Here is a 17294-nt window from a genome sequence, read left to right on the forward strand (position 1 = left end):
TTAATTTTGCCATTTCTCTTTCCCTGTTCGGCAGCTTTTCCCGGGATCTTGTGCTGCTCCTCTGTCCCTGGGCTGTGTGCAAACCACACAGGCTTTGTGTGTGTCCCTCTGTGTGTGAGGGCAGGGATGCATGTAAATGTTAATATTCTTAAAGGAATTCTACCTTGAGACTTCAGGTGGTCTCTTTTTTTTTCTTTGCCTTCTCCATCACTGCCTAATCCGTTTCTCTTGTGCGGTTCTTGCACCCGGTGGCAGGATCAGTAAATGTGCTGATTGTCCGCCAGCTGCTGGCAGTGGCAGTGAGATGGGAGAGCTGATTGCTCCATTGTGGTGCCGAGCACCCGTGAGCAGCAGCTCCCTGAGGGGGGTTCGAGGCACACGGGAGAGCTTGCATCTCATCTGGGCCTCCCCCCCGGCACATCACCTCTCCTTTGTTCCGTGGCTTTGATTTAAACCCCTCTGCTGTGCGGTAAAGGTGCTGCAGGAACAACAACTGGAGCGAATCAGTTCATAAAGCCGGAGGGCATTGATCTGCGTCCTATGGAATTGGAAATTACTGGCTTGGAGAACAGTTTGCTGCTCTGACAATCACCTGCTTTGTCTTCACACGCAGTGTTCAAGTTTTAATGCCTTAACACTGTAAGTGCCAGTTGTTCTCTGTAACTCCCTGAGGGAGGGTGTAGCCAGGTGGGCGTTGGGCTCTTCTCCAGGTAACGAGTGACAGAACAAGAGCAAATGGCCTCAAGTTGCACCAGGGGCAGTTTCTATTGGATATTAGGAAAAGTTTCTTCACTGAAAGGGCACTCAGACATTGGAATGGAGTGTCCAGGGAATCACCATCCCTGGGAGTGTTCAAAACACACGTGTGGATATGGTACCTGGAGACATGGGTTAGTGGTGAACGTGCCAGTGCTGGGTTAATGGTTGGACTCGATCTTAAAGGTCTTTTCCAACTTAAACAATTCCATGATTTTTGTTAGTTTCTTATCCCAAGCCTACACATCTAAAAAAGTCAGACTATTCATTTTTATACTCTGAGGGGAGCAGTTCCTGTCACAGGTGTTGAGCAAGATGGTTCTCACAGCTGTGCTGTGCTGCTGTTTAACGGAGACCTCTAATGTCCTGTCCCAGCTCCTGTTACACTGGGGGTAAAATCCTGGTTTGTTGGCTTTTTCAATCTTTTGTTTACACTGAGTCAAAAATGCAACATATTATAGTGAGACAAAGCTTCTTCAGATGCTACAGAAAGGCTCTCTGAGAAGGAAACATTATTACATTGCACAAATTAGATATGTGGACTGTAATGGAGCATTTATCATTTAAAAAAAAAAGAAAAAAGGAGGAAATTTTTTTTACTTCTAAGGGAAAATGCTTCATACAGAGTATTCCTTTGCAATGGGATCCTGGTTATGTGATATTACAATAAAATATACATTTTCCATTTGGCAGGAGTGGGTTTGGGTCACTTGGAAGCTTTTTATTTTGTTAGTTTATGGGGCATAAAGGCAAGTAAAAAAAAAGATAAAGGCCAAGGCTACTGTAAATCTTGTTACTGATTTGAGGTGGTCATTCTGAAACAGTTGTAAATGGACTTGCCTGAAAAATCAAAACAACCACCTTCTCCCTGGCTCATCCAAAAATTGACCATTTTGTGCTGAGTGAAGCAGGCAACTCCATCTCAAGCAGTGAGAAAAAGAAGTGGGAGTGGAGTGGGGTAACAGCAAATGTCCATTATTTGGCTGAATATATAAGTACATAAAACAGAAGTAGAGAAATTGTACTTAAAACTAATGCATTCTTGATTTGAAATGTGGAATATTCTGTTATATATGACTCTGGTGGGAAATTTTATATGTGGTTTTTTTTTTTTTTTCCCTGTGGAAACAGGACTATTAAAGAAATATGTCTTTATGTCAGAATACCTGGGTCCCTCCATAAACTCATGCTGGAGACTCATCTAGAGACAAGGGCCATCTGTCCTCAGTAGGGAATAATCAAACTGCCATACAGGAATGTTTTGGGTACGATGGCTGAATGGACCATGATCAGCTTGGTCCCCTGGGGATGGAAAACATATTATGGCTTTTGATATGCTGGAAATAAATCCAGCCTTTTTCGTAACTATGTATTTGGTTGTGCCACTATAAATGTATCAAATAGTAAATATAATGTGCTATTCACATGAGAAATATTCGGGGGAATGTGTTTCTTGGAGTCCTTGGCACTTAACACAATTTAGGAGGTACTGTTTGGAGGTAAACTGTTACTGTTGAGAGAAAATGTCATTATAAAAGCCTGCTAAGATTGAAAATATTACCAAATTTGCTGCTTTTTGCCTTGGCAATTTGTATTTATGGTTTTCTCTTCGAAACTTGAGCAGTTCTGTGCTTTTCTGCTTGCGGCAGGGTTTTTTTTGTTTGTTTGTTTGCTTGTTTGAAGGTCGGGTTTTATTTGTTTGTTCATTTTGTTTCGTTTATTTTTGTTACACCTCAAAACTAAACACAGAAGGCTTTGGGGTGATCCAATTGAGACCTTCCAGTATCTGAAAGGAACTGAGAGGAAAGGTGGAGAGGAGCTATTTACAAGGTCCTGGGGTGACAGGACAAGAGGGAATGGCTTCAAACTGAGAGACAGGAGGTTTAGCTTGGATATTAGGAAGAAATTCTCCCCTGTGAGGGTGGGGAGGCCCTGGCACAGGTTGCCCTGAGAAGCTGTGGCTGCCCCATCCCTGGAAGTGTCCAAGGCCAGGTTGGATGAGGCTTGGAGCAACCTGGGCTAGTGGAAGGTGTCCCTGACCATGGTAGGGGAGCTGGAACAACATAATCTTCAAGGCCCCTTCCACCCCAAACAATTCTGAAGCTGTTTATTTTGAACTTATTCTCTCCTTTCTGTGTGAAGATGCTTTTTATTTTTGAAGACCAACTCTTGCCTCAGCTCAGCTGTTGAAGTTGAGTCTATCCTGTTCCTAAAAAGAAAATTGGATGGTAATGGGAGAAAAATTATAAAATTAAAAACCAAACCAGGCAAAAGCTGTTCCTGTGGTGCCTTCAGCTCAGCTGCTGAAGGACTTGGGCAAAGCTCATGGCCCACGACCTATCTGTTGAACCTTCATATTCCCCCACCCCCCCCAAACCCTTATTTTGGCTGAGAGCAGACCATGGTTGTTGAAGTTTGTGCCTGTTTGGCCTGGCTGTGGAAGCAAAATTCACCAGCTGCTCTGGGGCAGCTTTTATTTTGTGAAACTGCTCATAGCTAAGGATACGAATAGAGATGTTTCCCAGTTACCAGACGTAAACTGGAATGGAGTTAGAGAAAAGTAAATGACTTCTGGTGGAAGTAAAGAAAGGTTTTGCATTGCTTTTTAGTTGTAGCTTGTTAGTGGTGTTAGAGCTGCTTGGAAAAGCAGCTATCCAGGGTCTTTTTTGTAGCCCTATTAGAAGACGGAGAAATTGTTTTTCTGGTACCATAGGAGGTGTCTGAGGAGTCTTCTTCGGTGCAAGCACTAAATTAAGCCAGACTGCAAAACAAAACAAAACATTGCTTATGTGTGCACATTATCTGTATCAGAAGTACCGTGAGTAGAGCTTTTTTCATGGCTCATTAACTGAAGGAATGGTGACAGCAATGGGGAAAGGCCTTGAATTGTTATCTGGAGGGATCCATATAGGGAAACCTGGAATAATAATGATGCCATTACTTATAAATAATAGGTAATTCCTAGTCATACCAACATAAGCAGTGTTTGTAGGGGTTCTAGTCTGAGTTTTAGGGACAATTTTTGGTTCCAGTCTATTTTATTTGCTGCAAGCTCAATTTCTACCTCTGCAAACAGTCACTGAAAAATGGCTCTAATGTTTTGCCAGCTTTTATTTGATGTCTCATTTCTCCATGTAGTTAAGACTAATAATCCTGATTTATATTTCTTCATTAGTTTGGCATGTGGGTGCTCATTGTGTAAAGTTAAATATTTGGGATCAACTGGAATTTGCAGTAATCTTGAAGTATTTTCATTATGTGGTAAACTGATGTGGTAAACTTCCCTGAGCATCCTGTGCATACCTTTGGAAGATTCTCATGCACTTGGCCACAGTTGTGCATGTTGTAGGCTCTGAGGATCTAGATGTTGAGGGTCTCAAATGAGTGTCAAAAGTCTCACAAAAATTTAACACGTCCCTTACCATTAATTACATCCCATCTCACAATTTAATATATCTGCATTTGTTCTCTGAATGACACATTTTACAAAAAGAAGTTATACATGGCCTCTGAAACACTTTATGAGTAGTATTTCTGGATGTATTTGCATTTAATGTTTAATCCCTGATACAACTGAAATCCTATTACATTTGGTTGATGGCAGTGGTTTTATTCCCTTGGATCCCTCTTCCATTTTCTCTTGTTAACATGCCTACTTTATCAGAACAGGAAGACAAATATATTACAGAGTTATAACATTTAAAACAGTCTAGTTTTATGTCTGTATTTCCTCAAGTACTCGTTCATGTGCTTAGAGATTATCTCGAACAATAGTTTATGTACTATGTACTCTAAACTAGTGTTGTTTCCCCTGCACAGAAACAGAGTCAGTTAGACCAAAAATCTCTATAATAAGGGATTTTTTTTTTTTAAACCTACAAATTTTACAGAGGTAAAAAAAAAAAAATCAGAAAAAATTTAAGATGAAATGTGCTCTAATGGTTGTGAAAATGATGGTGATGGACGGGTACCTTGAGATAAGGTTATTATTGGGAAACTAAGCCAGCATGGTCATCCTTTATGCTACTGCCCTGAGGAATGAACTTGGTTGTGCCCCTGTTTGTCTTTCCTTTGGCAATATAACAAAAAAACCCCATAAAACCTGCCCCCAGTGAGGGGAAGCAGCACAGTTGGCCCAGTTTTGGCCTCTCGGAACACGTGTGGAAAACACCTCCCGGGAGCAGAACGTGTTTTGAGGGCAGAGAGAGGAGCTGGAAGGGTTTGGAAGGTGCTGCTCTGCCCCTGGATGCTGTGGATAAGGGGCTGGCAGCAGCACTGGGGCTGCAAAGGGCTTTCTGTGGGAGCTGGGGAGTCTCCAGAGGATCCAGAGGGGGATCCTGCCGGCACTGAGGTGCCGTAGGAAGAGGGGAGACGTCGAGGCCTGGCTGGGAGAAGCTGGTTTATCAAGGCAGAGTTTTTCTGGATCTGTGTGTGGGTGGCTTCCTGCTGGAGCCTGAAGAGCCGTCAGCGGTGCCTTTTTGTGACAATAGTGTGGGGGAAAGCTGTGCAGGAGAAGCCTTGAGAGCTAAGAAATGTTTCAAGATGCTTTTCCTTCGTGCTGTGCTCAAAGACCACTGTTGTGCCTTTAACAGAAGAGAGATTACAACCACTTTGGTTTTAAAAGAAGTATTTGGTGGTGTGCTCCAGTGATCTTACAGAGAATAGTTTGAGGCATCTTAAAATCCTGGAAACAAAACAATATTCCTCCTGATAGCTCTTGTAAGCATTCTTTCAAGAGTCCATCCACAGATGGTAAAAGGAAGAGTTTAGGAATGGAGTTACCTGTCAATCACAAGGAATTTTTTCACTGGCTTCTCATTAGATTTGAATTGATAAAATGCCCTGTTGTCTGCTTTCGAATTAAAAGATTTCATCTTGAACTACTTCTATATGTGCCATGACAATGATTTCTGTATGTTAGTTAATCAAAGGAAGTTTAACTGATTGCTGCTTCGAGTCACAGGCATTAATAAAGAGGTAAAGCATACTATGCCTGTAAAAAAGGACACTAGACCAGTTTACAGAGGAAGCTGTGTCAGACATAATGGTTTAGTATGAAGATATACAAAATTTTTGCAAATTGTCGTTATGGTCCTGCCATTATTCACATACCTTGTTTAATATTGTTGTTGCTGTTGAGAAAACAGCTGCTCTAAAGCTGCAGGATCAGAGGAAGGATTCAGATATAGCTCATCTTCTGCAAATTTTTTCATATCTTTCTACAATAGCAAATATCACCTTTCAGGATTATAGTCCTATTCCTTGTAAGAATTATTTTAAATTAGGCTAGAATAATTCTACCTATACTACCTTGGAACTCCATTAGGCAGTTTTCAGTCCACTCTGACTAAAATTTTTTGTTGATGACATCAAGAGAGAAAAAAGAAGGGAGAGAAAGAAAGAAAGAAGAGAAGGAAAGATGGTGACATCTAAGTAGAATTCTTGTGGTTGGGGCTAGGGATGATTCATTAGGCTCATTTCCTTATATCTGCACTGGTTTTCTGACCTGTATCAAGAAAACTCAGGAACTCTTTCTTTAGAAAGGGAGAAAACAACAGTCAATAAGAAATGTTAAGGAAGCTGTTTAAATTCTAATAAATCCAGGAACCCTGAGGTGGTTGTTGAAGCCAGACAGTTTGACAGCCCCATAGGCTTTTCCTGTAATATTTGTTTACTTCCCTGGTAATTCTGCGTCTGCTTATAAACTCCATGACAGAATCCACGTTCATAATTGGCTGAGTGCAGCAGTGAGGCTTCCCTTCAAAGGGGGGAGGTTCTTTTTTTCTCCTTGAACTAGAGGGTCAGAATCAGCCAGCACACAATTGAGAGCTGTTTTGGAGCTGCCTGTGTGTCTGACAGTCCCTGTATTTATACCATGGGATAGAAGGATAACACTCCTTGGGCCAGCAGAATTCATTATCTGCAGGTTGCTGTGATGGAATTGGGATATAACTGTGTGATTCATTTCATTTCTGGAAGAGTTCTAACACATCAGCAGTCTTGAGTGTCCAATGTTTCTTCATGTCTATAGACAGCAATTTATTTGGTGCAAATCCTGTTTCTTTTTACTTTTTTTTTTTTGAAATCTCTGTAAGAGTGGGACTACAAGTGGCAAGATATCTCGCAATAGTTCAAATTGTAGCATGTGTAATAACAATTTGTAATGAATAGTAATTGTGTGTGGTTTGGAAAAAGCAGTTATCACAGCTACCCTGAACTCGGTTTGAGAAAATGTTGGAAAGTATCTTTGCATAAATCTTCTTTCCTGGAAATGTTGTCACCATACTTTTCTGCTGCTTTGGAAGACTTTAACAGAGGAAATAATTTAATAAAATAAATTAATAAAATAAATTTTACTGGTAAAACTTTGTCAGAAATGCAGTTTAACCAGGGAGGTGTAAATCCTGCCTTAAATCCTAATCCTCTCTCAAATCCTGAATGTTAGGATGCACCTAAGGAGTGCTCAAATGACTTCCTAGGGACTCTTTTAATCACTTCTTCAGTGATCCTAAACTTATGGTCCAGAGAGGCATCTCAGTGTGATGAATCAACCTATTATGAAAATCCTCCTTTCTGTCTGGAATGCAAGTGGGATGGTCAGTGCAGGTGACTGACTGAGCCACCTCTGGATCCAGCAGTAATTCAGTTCAGTTATTGGGTACAAATGACTTTCAAACAGGCCTGTCTGGGCTTTTGCTGGGACTTGAGCTCAGCCCTTCCCATGGCACAGTGCTGTGCCCCCCAGACAGGCATTGTACCCGTCCCCCAAGCCATGCCCATGAGTAAAATAAAGAGCAGGTGTGTTAAAGCACTTTGTGAAATGCTGGGGGTGCTTCTCGTTCTCTAAACTCCCAGTGGGCTGCTCCTGGTTGGGATCTGCCTGCCTGGCAAATCTCATCCTTTGTGTTTTATAGCTCTTTCCTGTGAGAAGATGTTTAGCTAAGCTGCAGGTTATCCCTTGGCAGGCCTGGCCTGTGGATATGACCTTTATAGCACAGGATGCACGCTCTGCCAGCCACCCAAACAAGAGGAGAACAGAATGGCAGCCCTTTTGCTTCTTAGGCTTGACTTGAAGTGTGTGAGTGGCTTTCTCTAGTGGTTGAGAGAACTTCATTCTCTTGAATGAAGTTATTTTCCTGTGTGCATCAGCTCAGAATATTCCCAGTGATATTCAGGTGATGAAGAAGCAGAAGGAAGCACAAAAAAAGAAAATTCTTGTTCTTGAATACTTGAAAAATAATAACATGACCCAAACTCCCTGATGGTGTGGCCCTTGCAGGCAAAATCACGGATGGCCTTGTGAAATTCTGCTGTAACAGCAAGTAGAGCAAGGGCTTAAACCTGTTTCTTTGCATTACTAAAAAGGTTAACATTCCTACCAGGCACTTTGGGTTTAAGATTGATTCGTCTTTCTTGCATGAGGACTTGCAGCACTGTGAGTTTTGGAGATATGGCCAAGTTCAGCATTTAAGCACACGCTGAACTGTTGGGTTAAACTTAGTGCAGTCCTTTACACTGGAAGAAGACTGCAGGAATTTTCCTTCCTGTGTCCATGGAGCAGTCTGGCAGCATTCCTCTGTTGCAGTGTATTTACAATAAATGTAGCTACCAAATTCTCAATGCATATTTTCTGCCTTGGGAGGGGACAAGAGAGTGATGTATTGCTAAGCAAATCTTTGAAACCTCTGAAGAAATTTGCTTTAATCAGCATCATTTGGGGAGGGGACCTTCTTTCCCCCCTCATATTAATTCTTTCCTAAATGTGGATTTTAATGAAAAACCTTGAAAAATGCTTTTGCCTTTTTTTCTTCTTTTCCCTTCAGTTGGTCATTTATATTCTGCACAGACCAGAATAGCACTGTGGGGGGAGCACTTAAATAGGGAGAAGATATTTGTCATCTGTCACAGTCTGAAATTAAACTTTTGATATCGAGTTATTGCCTTAGAAATAACTTCAAAAAAAATGTACATGCAGAGAAAAGCACATGGTGGGGGAAGCTGTTGAACTAGTTATTGCATAACACCGTTTTAAATCCTCTGTCACTGAACAGAGTCTTTAAAAATATTTCTTCATGAATAAAAATAAAAATTACATTCATACAGTACAAATTTTTACGATTCCTTGACCACTTACATGGATTTTTCTTTTTTCTTTTAACAAAATCACAGAGAGGAGGCTGAGACTCCCAGAACTGCTGCAGAGATTTCTAATGAGAAATTGATATCCAGTTTTAATTAAATGCCTTGGAAATTTTTGTAGTACATTTGCATATATTAAGAAATTAGAAAGGAGAGAATGAGTCCATGTTCATTAGACAGTTAAGGAAGTACAGCTCAAAAGTACCAATGTGACAGACCAGTGTACAGACAGGAAGTGGAGGGGAATATCTGCTTTTTCCTAATGCCTGCAAGGGGGAAGAGTAATTTGGACTTTGGCATGGCACTGCTGTTCTATCCAAAGATTTTGGAGGATTGTAAATGAGATGAAACAAAGGAGCAGCTTGTCCACAGGGCTGGGATAATGGAACTGTTCCTTGCTGATGAGTTTAAGACCACTGAGGGAGAAGGATGGGCTCCTCTTCCCCATGACCAGTTTTATTTAATGCTGTTGGGTGGCTCTGCTCGTTAAACCTGTCATTTGTTGAGATGGGTGAGCAACCTGCATTTTTTGCTAAGTCAAGTTGTTTGCTCTGTGCTTTTGCTTGTCCCCCACTGACAGGCTGTGCTGTGGTGCTGTTTGCTAACACAGGGCACAGCAAACCCATTTCCTTGTGCTCTGCAGGGATGTGTCTTTTGTCTGGCTGTCTCATTTGTAGCCCATGGTCAGGTCGTTTCTTCCCCCGAGAACGTTACAAATTCTGTTTTCTTCTTTTGGCACACAGTTGGACTCGATGATCCTTGTGGGTCCCTTCCAACTGAGCATATTCTGTGGTTCTGGGGCAGCTTGGAGCAGGTTTGCTGCAGCCTGAGGAGACATGTGGTGTGGCTGTGCCCACGCTGGCACAGCAGCAGAGGTGACGGCGGAGCTGGTGCCATGTGGGTGCTCCATCTGATTCCCTTTCTGTGTGCAGGTGGCCGTGCCAGGGCTGGATCCTGGGCTGTTTGCTGGCTGAGTGCCACCTTGGCACCCAGGCAGCACCCAGGAAGCCTCACATGCCTAAGAAATAGGGGATTGCTAGACGGGAATGCCGGAAAAACAGCATTTTGTTCGTCCCTGACTTGTGCTTTCAGAAAAAAGAAAAGATGGTTTTCTTTCCTAATAACCCCCCTCATCTTTCAAATACAATTTACTTTTTTTTTTTTCAGATTTTATAAGAGTTGAATCTGATTTCTTTTTGAAGCAGTTTTTATAGGGTGTTTATTGTACAGCCTTAAACTGTCTAGAAGTATTATTGGATCACTGAACTGATCTCTGGGAGAAAACATTTGTGTATCTACATTGAATACAGCTGTAAAGCTCTGTAATATCATATAATTTTTATTATTTTGGGATTCTTCTAGACCAGATAATCTTCTAGAGTCAGCAAGCCAAATTATTAAAGGAATTAATAATAACTGCAGTTTATGAAGTGCTGGCAAATAGAAACAGTGAAGGAGTTTGTGAATAAACTGGGTCATAATTGTTTCATTTTCTTTGATTTTGTTTGAGTTCTGCTACAAATCCAGCCCCATTTGTTAGAAGTAAAATGGAATATTTAGAAAATATATGTCTAATATGACTGAGGTAAAGATATTACTGTGCCTTTTGAGCTAGTAAATGTTTTTATAACCAAAACAATCTCAGAAGAACAGAAGTCTGATCTCCTGGGATATGAACAACGTTCAGGCAAATGAAGGTCGGACGTCACCTTGAGTCTTTTGAAATGTATGGCTTTGATTCCAGCAGTTAAAATCTTAAATCCCTGTTTCATTATTTATTTTAAGACTGAATACCTCTGGGGAACAGAGATGTTTACTACTTGAAAGACCCCTACATGATTTTTTTTTCCCCCTGTTTTAAATCTACAGTAGATGGCCTTAGAATAAAATGCATAATACAGAACAATGTCTTAAACTACTAACCATACCCAATTTAGTATAAGCCAACATACAAATCACACTACACTGAAAGGAATTTTAACATCAAATTCATCATGATCTGTTGTATGATTTGGGTAAAGTTGTTAATTCATGTTTGTTAACTTAACATAGAAAATAGTCTTTGGATGGAATACTTGCATACATAAATGTACTGAGGATTGAAGTTAGAATTAGTTTCTTATGTGTTGAATGCCTTTTTTTATCATTCTGACTCTGTGCCTTGAAGATAAAGACAAGGTAAAGAAATACAGAAAAAGGGAAAAAAACACCCAAAAAACCCCCAAGCCCAAACCCAACCCCAAGCATTTTTCCCTTCCATCCAGCAGAAGAACACTTCCATTGACAAAGCATCCCCAAGGAAGTCTGCAGCACATTGTGATGTCTCAGTCAAGACTCTTCTGTCCCACTGAGCACAGTCACTGCCAGATGTGGCTGTGACATTGCACAGGGACACTTCTACCCTCAGCTCTGCTGTCTTCTCCTTCCCAACAGCTCAGGTCACTGATGCAGTGAGAGGATCAGTCATCTCAGATCTCCAAGCAGAACAAATGAGATTATTTTAACTAATGCATCTCTAACTTTCATGGCCAAGTACAGCAGTCTTGTCTGCTTGGTGCCTACAACCCTGTTCTGGCTCAAGGTGCCAGGAATGTCACTTTTGTTTTTATGTCAGTATTTCACAGAATCACAGAATCTGCTGAGTTGGAGGGAACCCACAAACGTTGAACCCAACCTTTAGTCCTGTGCAGGACCATCCCCAAGAGTCACACCGTGTGCCTGAGGGTGTCATCCAAACGCTCCTTGAGCTCTGTCAGCTTTGGTGCTGTGAATATTTCTCTAGGGAGCCTCTTCAGTGCCCAACCACCCTCTGGGGGACAAACCTTTTTCTGATATCCAACCTAAACCTCCTCTGACACTCCAGGCCGTTCCCTCGGGTCCTATCACCAGAGATAAGAGATCAGTGCCTGTCCCTGCCCTTCCCCTCACGAGGAAGTTGTAACTGCAATGAGGTCTCCCCTCAGACTTGTCTTCTCCGGGCTGGTAAAGGAAGCACAAGCTCTGCATGTTTCAAAATTAGAGTGCTGCCAGTGTTTGCAGCTTGCATTTCTAGCGAGGTCTTGTCTGAGAGATGGAGAAGAAGCTCTTTAGAGGAACGTCTTTGACTCATTTAACAGAACAAGGAAACCCATCTCTTGTTGCTTTTGCAGTTTGTCACCCGCTGAGCGATGACAGTGGGTGTGCCAGATCCACCTGTGCCACAGGTTTTGCTGCCTGTTTGACATCCTGAGCTCTCATGGTGCTGTCAGTTTTGTTTTCTAATGCTGTAATTACAAATACTGAAATCCCGGGGATTTCTAAGAGGAATGAGATGAATTTTACAATGTAAGCTAACCTTGGAATAGTGCTGCACTCGTGGAAGGTGGCAGCAGCGGAAGGTCTGTGTGGTAGAGATCTGTATCACTGCAGGGGGGTGATAAGGGGAAGACAAACCCCTCACAATAAACATTTAATTAAAAAAGCAGTAATTTCTCCTCCTTCAGTGGTGTAATGTGTTTTCCAAATATCAGTGTAATTTCTCCTCTTGCCCTCCCTGATTCTCAAATGTTGTGATTTCATTTCTCCACCAGCTTCAGTTGCAGATGGTAGTTCATTATGGGCTTTTTGCTAGTGCCTTGACCTCATACTGTATGTATTTTCTGCTAAAATTTCCACTCCAGACAAATGGCATGTGATGCTCTCTGTTCCAGAGTTTCATTCATCTTCAAGCATCAGTAAACTCTGTCCTAGCATACAAGAGCCGAGTGGAGTTTTGAGCTCTCTTCAACTGCACAAGGTGGATGCACAGGTCAACAGGACTCATTTCCTCCCAGACACATCCTAACACAGCTTTTCTTTATCCCTGCTTCACCCAAAGCTCTGTCACCCTTTATATAAACAACAGTGTTATGCTTGATTCAAAATCTACATCCATGATGACTTCAATAAATTCAATTTCTTTTATCTTAAGAGGTGTTGCTGTATAGAAGCAGCATTCAAGAACATTTAGAGAGGAAGCAGAAAGAACTCCAGTGGTGCTGCAGTGGACCTGCTACTGGAAATTGTTGTAAATTGAAATGCAACTTCATTGTGTAGCTTGGTCAGATCTAATTTTGTCTTTGTTTGGTGTCGTGCCAAAAACCGATGTTATCTTTATAATTTTGTTAAATTTTAGTTCTTATGGTGACCATTCTCTATATACCTGTGTTGATGGAAAAACATAATTTTCAGCCTGATCCTCATGGATTTGTGCATCAAGATAAGAACCCCTCAGTCTAGCCTTTGCAAATTCCATTTAAGCCATTTTTTGTGAGCTACAAAGAATCACAGAACGATTTGGGCTGGAAGGGACCTTGAAGATCATCTAATTCCAACCCCTGCCGTGGGCAGGGACACCTTTGTCCAGTGGCTGAAAAGGAGTAAACAAAATGAAGGAAATAATGGAAAATCTTAACCATCTGATTACAAGGGTGCACATACTGAGTAGTGGAAAATACCGCAAGTGGAAAAGCTCTTTTTAGGTGCTGGAATAATTGTATATTGCTCGAAGTACACGCCTAGAACAGTTTAAACAGTTATTAGAGAGTGTTGCCAGATTTTATCACTGCAGTCATGCATAGAGATCAGTGATCCCCGTGCAGCGCTGCAAAATGTGTGAATGAGGTGCTCTTACTAAAAATAAACCTATTGAGTGCTGTTCCTAATTGCCACAGAATACTGGGTAAATGATAATGATTTTAGCAGTACAGCATTGACTCAGAAAATTCGACTGCGACGTCACACGTGAGTTTTTAAGAGGTGATAAAACAGTTGCACGCCTTCTTTGTTTGCTGGAGCATTCAGGGGTTAAAAGGTAAAGCAAACAAACAAGAACCCATCGAACAAAAAACAACTCCATGGTGTAGCAGGATGAAAAAACCGACTCTAGGTGAGGTGAGGGACAGTGACTGCACAAACTTGGACAGCTCAGGGTCTTCTAAGGCACCATGCAGTGTTTTACAGATTTCACTTGTCTGAGTGGCTGCAACCAGTCTTTAATCACCCTCAGACTGATCTTGGAGCTGTTGTAGTTCTGTTCTTGTATAATTTGTAAGAAGTAGTGACGGGTTGTGGTTGTGTGGAAACACCTGGTGGGGTTACAGCTCTTGGAGTAGACTTTAACTGCTCTGGCTGATGTGTTAAAGCCCTTTAAGCAGCCCAAAATGTAAAGAGAAGTATCTGTGAATTTGTCTTTAAAGAAAACGAAAAGTTCTCAGAACTTTTGGCAACAGTTGAACATCCCAGAGGTGACTGACAGAGGACCAAAAGAACTTTTCCCCCCCACTGCCACTTTTAGAAGACTCCTTTTAATACTTCGAGTTTCTCTCATGCCCTTACACCCCAAACAGAATCCATTTGCTTTCTTGTTACAAACTGGTTGTTGATGAAGAGTCTGCCATTGCCACCTCTGCAACAATCCCAGATTTTTAGGATATAGAATAAATGGCAACTCATAGCAGTTTCTCTATAGTTCCATCTTCAGTTTGACTTGGGAAAGTGAAAGCTTTTCCTCGGCAAAAACAGTCTTAAAAATCAATAAACTTTTCTTTTTAGTTTTTATTTTCTCTAGCAAATTCTTTGATTATCAATTTCTTTATGGTTATTCATATTTTCAGCCAACTGCAGCAAATGTCTGATTTGCAGGCACAGTGAATTTCTGCTCCAGCAAGGGTTTAAGCTGTTTAGGGAAATGAATGAACCACAAAGGTTTCTATTTAATGATAAATTTTGTATGAATGTAATTTTTTTCATGAGTGACTGGCTTTCCTAGATCAAACTCCTTCACAGGGAGTTTTTACAGCAATATGCAGTACCTCTGACAATTAAAATTTTCTAAAAGTCTGGGAATGCCAGTTCAAAGAATAAATAAATACTGGTCTGGTGGAGCCTTCAGTAATCCCTGATCAAAGCAACAATGCATTTTAAAAGTAGCTCTGATTACTGCTGGCCTATGGTTTTATCCTTCCCAGTCTGAAAGTGTCGAGTCTTTATAGAGTCAGAGAAACATACTGAGAATACTGATTAGACATTCACTTTAATTTATCACCCCAGTATTTAGGCACCTTTATTTTGTCCTGAATTTGTACTCAAAACCGGTCTTGTAGAAGTGGGAGAACTTTACTGCTGAGGCAAATGGAGGCAGGAGGTTTAATGACATCCTTGTCCTGCTGGGCAGAAAGACACTTTTTGCAATCTAAGCCTCCCACAGTAGGTGTTGGAACTGTGGACAGGACACAGCCAAGTATTCCCGTCACTGCCCTGGGAGTCGCCTTCTCACTCATTGAATTTACTTTTCATCATTTTCATCTCTGCTGGCAAAATTGTTTTGACTTGCTGTACTTTAAAGCTCTTGTGTTTGGGTATTTTCCTCTAATGTTTCTCCTGATTTGCAGTTTGAGTCTTGGAGTTCCCTGCAAATAATCAGGAATGGTATCCAGTGCCTGGATTGCATTGCCAGTTTATGGAGAAGGTGGACTTCCTTTGGTTTAGCTCCAGTTCTCTGTGTGCAATTCAAAATGATAGAACTCTAGTTTTAGGATGTTTTCAGGGATTTCCACAGTGGGAAATCTCTGGGATAAATGTGCTAAACTGATGTTGGTAGCCCAGGTGGTGGAACAACATGTTTGTCTTGGAACTACTCTAAGTATTTCTGTGAGCACAGGATGAAAAAACGACATTTTTGTCACTTGTAGTAATTAGATTCCGTGACACTTCTGTCAAGTGGGTTAGGCTTCCCCCCCCCAGATTTCAATTTAATTCTTGATGTGTCACCTCCTAACTTAGCTTTGCCTCTCAAAGAAGAGCCATTGTCCTTTTGTCCTTTTAATTCCTGGCCTGAGCAGTTGCATGGTGTTCACAGTAAAACTGGGTGACTCACAGAATGGCTTTTTGGCTGTTAATGACATAATGCACATTCCCTTTAGGATTCACTCTGTTGCATTCCAAAGTGCTTTTAGAAGCTGGGAGAGGAACTGCTGTTGAATATCTCTGTCCTGAAGCTCTTAGAGGGCTGTCACTGTGTGTTCCTGCAGAAATCTCCCAGCTTAGGGGGTCCATTCCCTGGGCACGGGGAGATGCTGGTTAACAACCCCGATTGCTTGGCAAGTTGCATCTTGACAAATACACTCCACACACTCTTAAGTCTCTGCTTACTTAAAATCATCTCCAGAAGGCTTTTAAATAGACTCTCTGTTGTAAATTTAATCCTGTCATCAGGTTTTTGAAGCAGAGAGGTACCTGTGTGTTTGTTTTGATGTAATTCTTGGAAGAGACGTTTGTTTTCATCTCCAAGAGTAGCAGAGTAAAACTTTCAGGTGCCCTGATTCATGCATATATTTATTTAGTAAACATATCCCTTTCAAAATATTTGATTCTAGGGAATATTGAGTTTATTAGTTCTGTTTAAGACTTACAGACCTGAGTGCTACTACAAAATAATTATAAGTGACAATAACTGTAATAGCTTTTGTGTGCATTATTATTCAGATTTTTCTGGATTTAGACAATTTTTAATGCTTCAGTTATATTGGAAAGTGTGTTAGATTTTACTTTTTGAGGGTGTGTTATGTTTTTATTTTTTTAAGACTCACTTTTAAGTTTCCTGTCGGGAGTAATACAGAAGAGATGAGCTTAATTTTATTAATTGTGCAATAAAACCATTTGGATATAAATAAACTCAGATGTATTAAATGGCTGGACTACTTTATTTCTTTGACTTTACATTCATTATATTCAGTCAGAATTTATATTTCCAAAATGTAAACTGTTGTTTTTTTTTATTTTTCCTAGGTCTTGCATGCTGTGGCATGAAGATTGTGTCTCACTCTGCGCTATGTTCATGGTAAGCCTTATCCCATCTTTTTATATTCCAGGGGATGTTCTGCTGTTTTGTCAGTCAGTCATTTGAAATGAACGTAAACACATGGACATGAATTTAGTCTCTGTGTTTTCTGCTGAACCGGTGACAAATCTCCAACATCTCCAACATGTTTTGTACAACATCCAGAGCAAACTGAGTTTTAAGAATCCCTGAAGGACCGGGTGATGGCCTCCAAATCTCAGTGGTTGTTACAAATTGCAGACAGCACAGGACAGGAGAGATAATTCTGTAGTTTTAAGCAATGCAGTGGCACCTTAATTCAGGACAGGTCCCCAGATGACAAGATATACAAACAGTAACACAAAAGGCCCAGCTTGGGGTCCAGTGAATCCCGTTTTATCCAGGCTCCATGTCTTCAGGCTCTTTATCTATGCTAACTAGTTCTCCATGGCTGCCAACTTTTTGGCACTTCTTAAAATAACTCAGTTAAAAATATTTCAGAAACTCATTTTATATAGGCAAAATAAGCTCCCGTGCTCCTCTGAAGCAGCACATGTTCCTT

The 17294-nt window shown here is 41.0% G+C and overlaps 1 protein-coding gene across 5 annotated transcripts in view; it reads left to right on the top strand.

The window, feature by feature from the left end:
- Positions 1 to 17294, top strand: part of ATP2B2 (ATPase plasma membrane Ca2+ transporting 2) — a 411315-nt gene that overhangs the window by 85109 nt on the left and 308912 nt on the right. For all 5 annotated transcript variants that reach the window (XM_027738163.2, XM_027738225.2, XM_027737921.2 and 2 more), the window contains exon 2: positions 16702 to 16753. The gene's annotated coding sequence lies outside the window, so the exon portion shown is untranslated. The remainder of the gene's footprint in view (positions 1 to 16701; positions 16754 to 17294) is intronic.

This window comes from Pipra filicauda, unplaced genomic scaffold, assembly GCF_003945595.2.
Source record: "Pipra filicauda isolate LSUMZ 115617 unplaced genomic scaffold, ASM394559v2 scaffold102_size2360937_pilon, whole genome shotgun sequence".
NCBI classification, from domain to species: Eukaryota; Metazoa; Chordata; class Aves; order Passeriformes; family Pipridae; genus Pipra; species Pipra filicauda.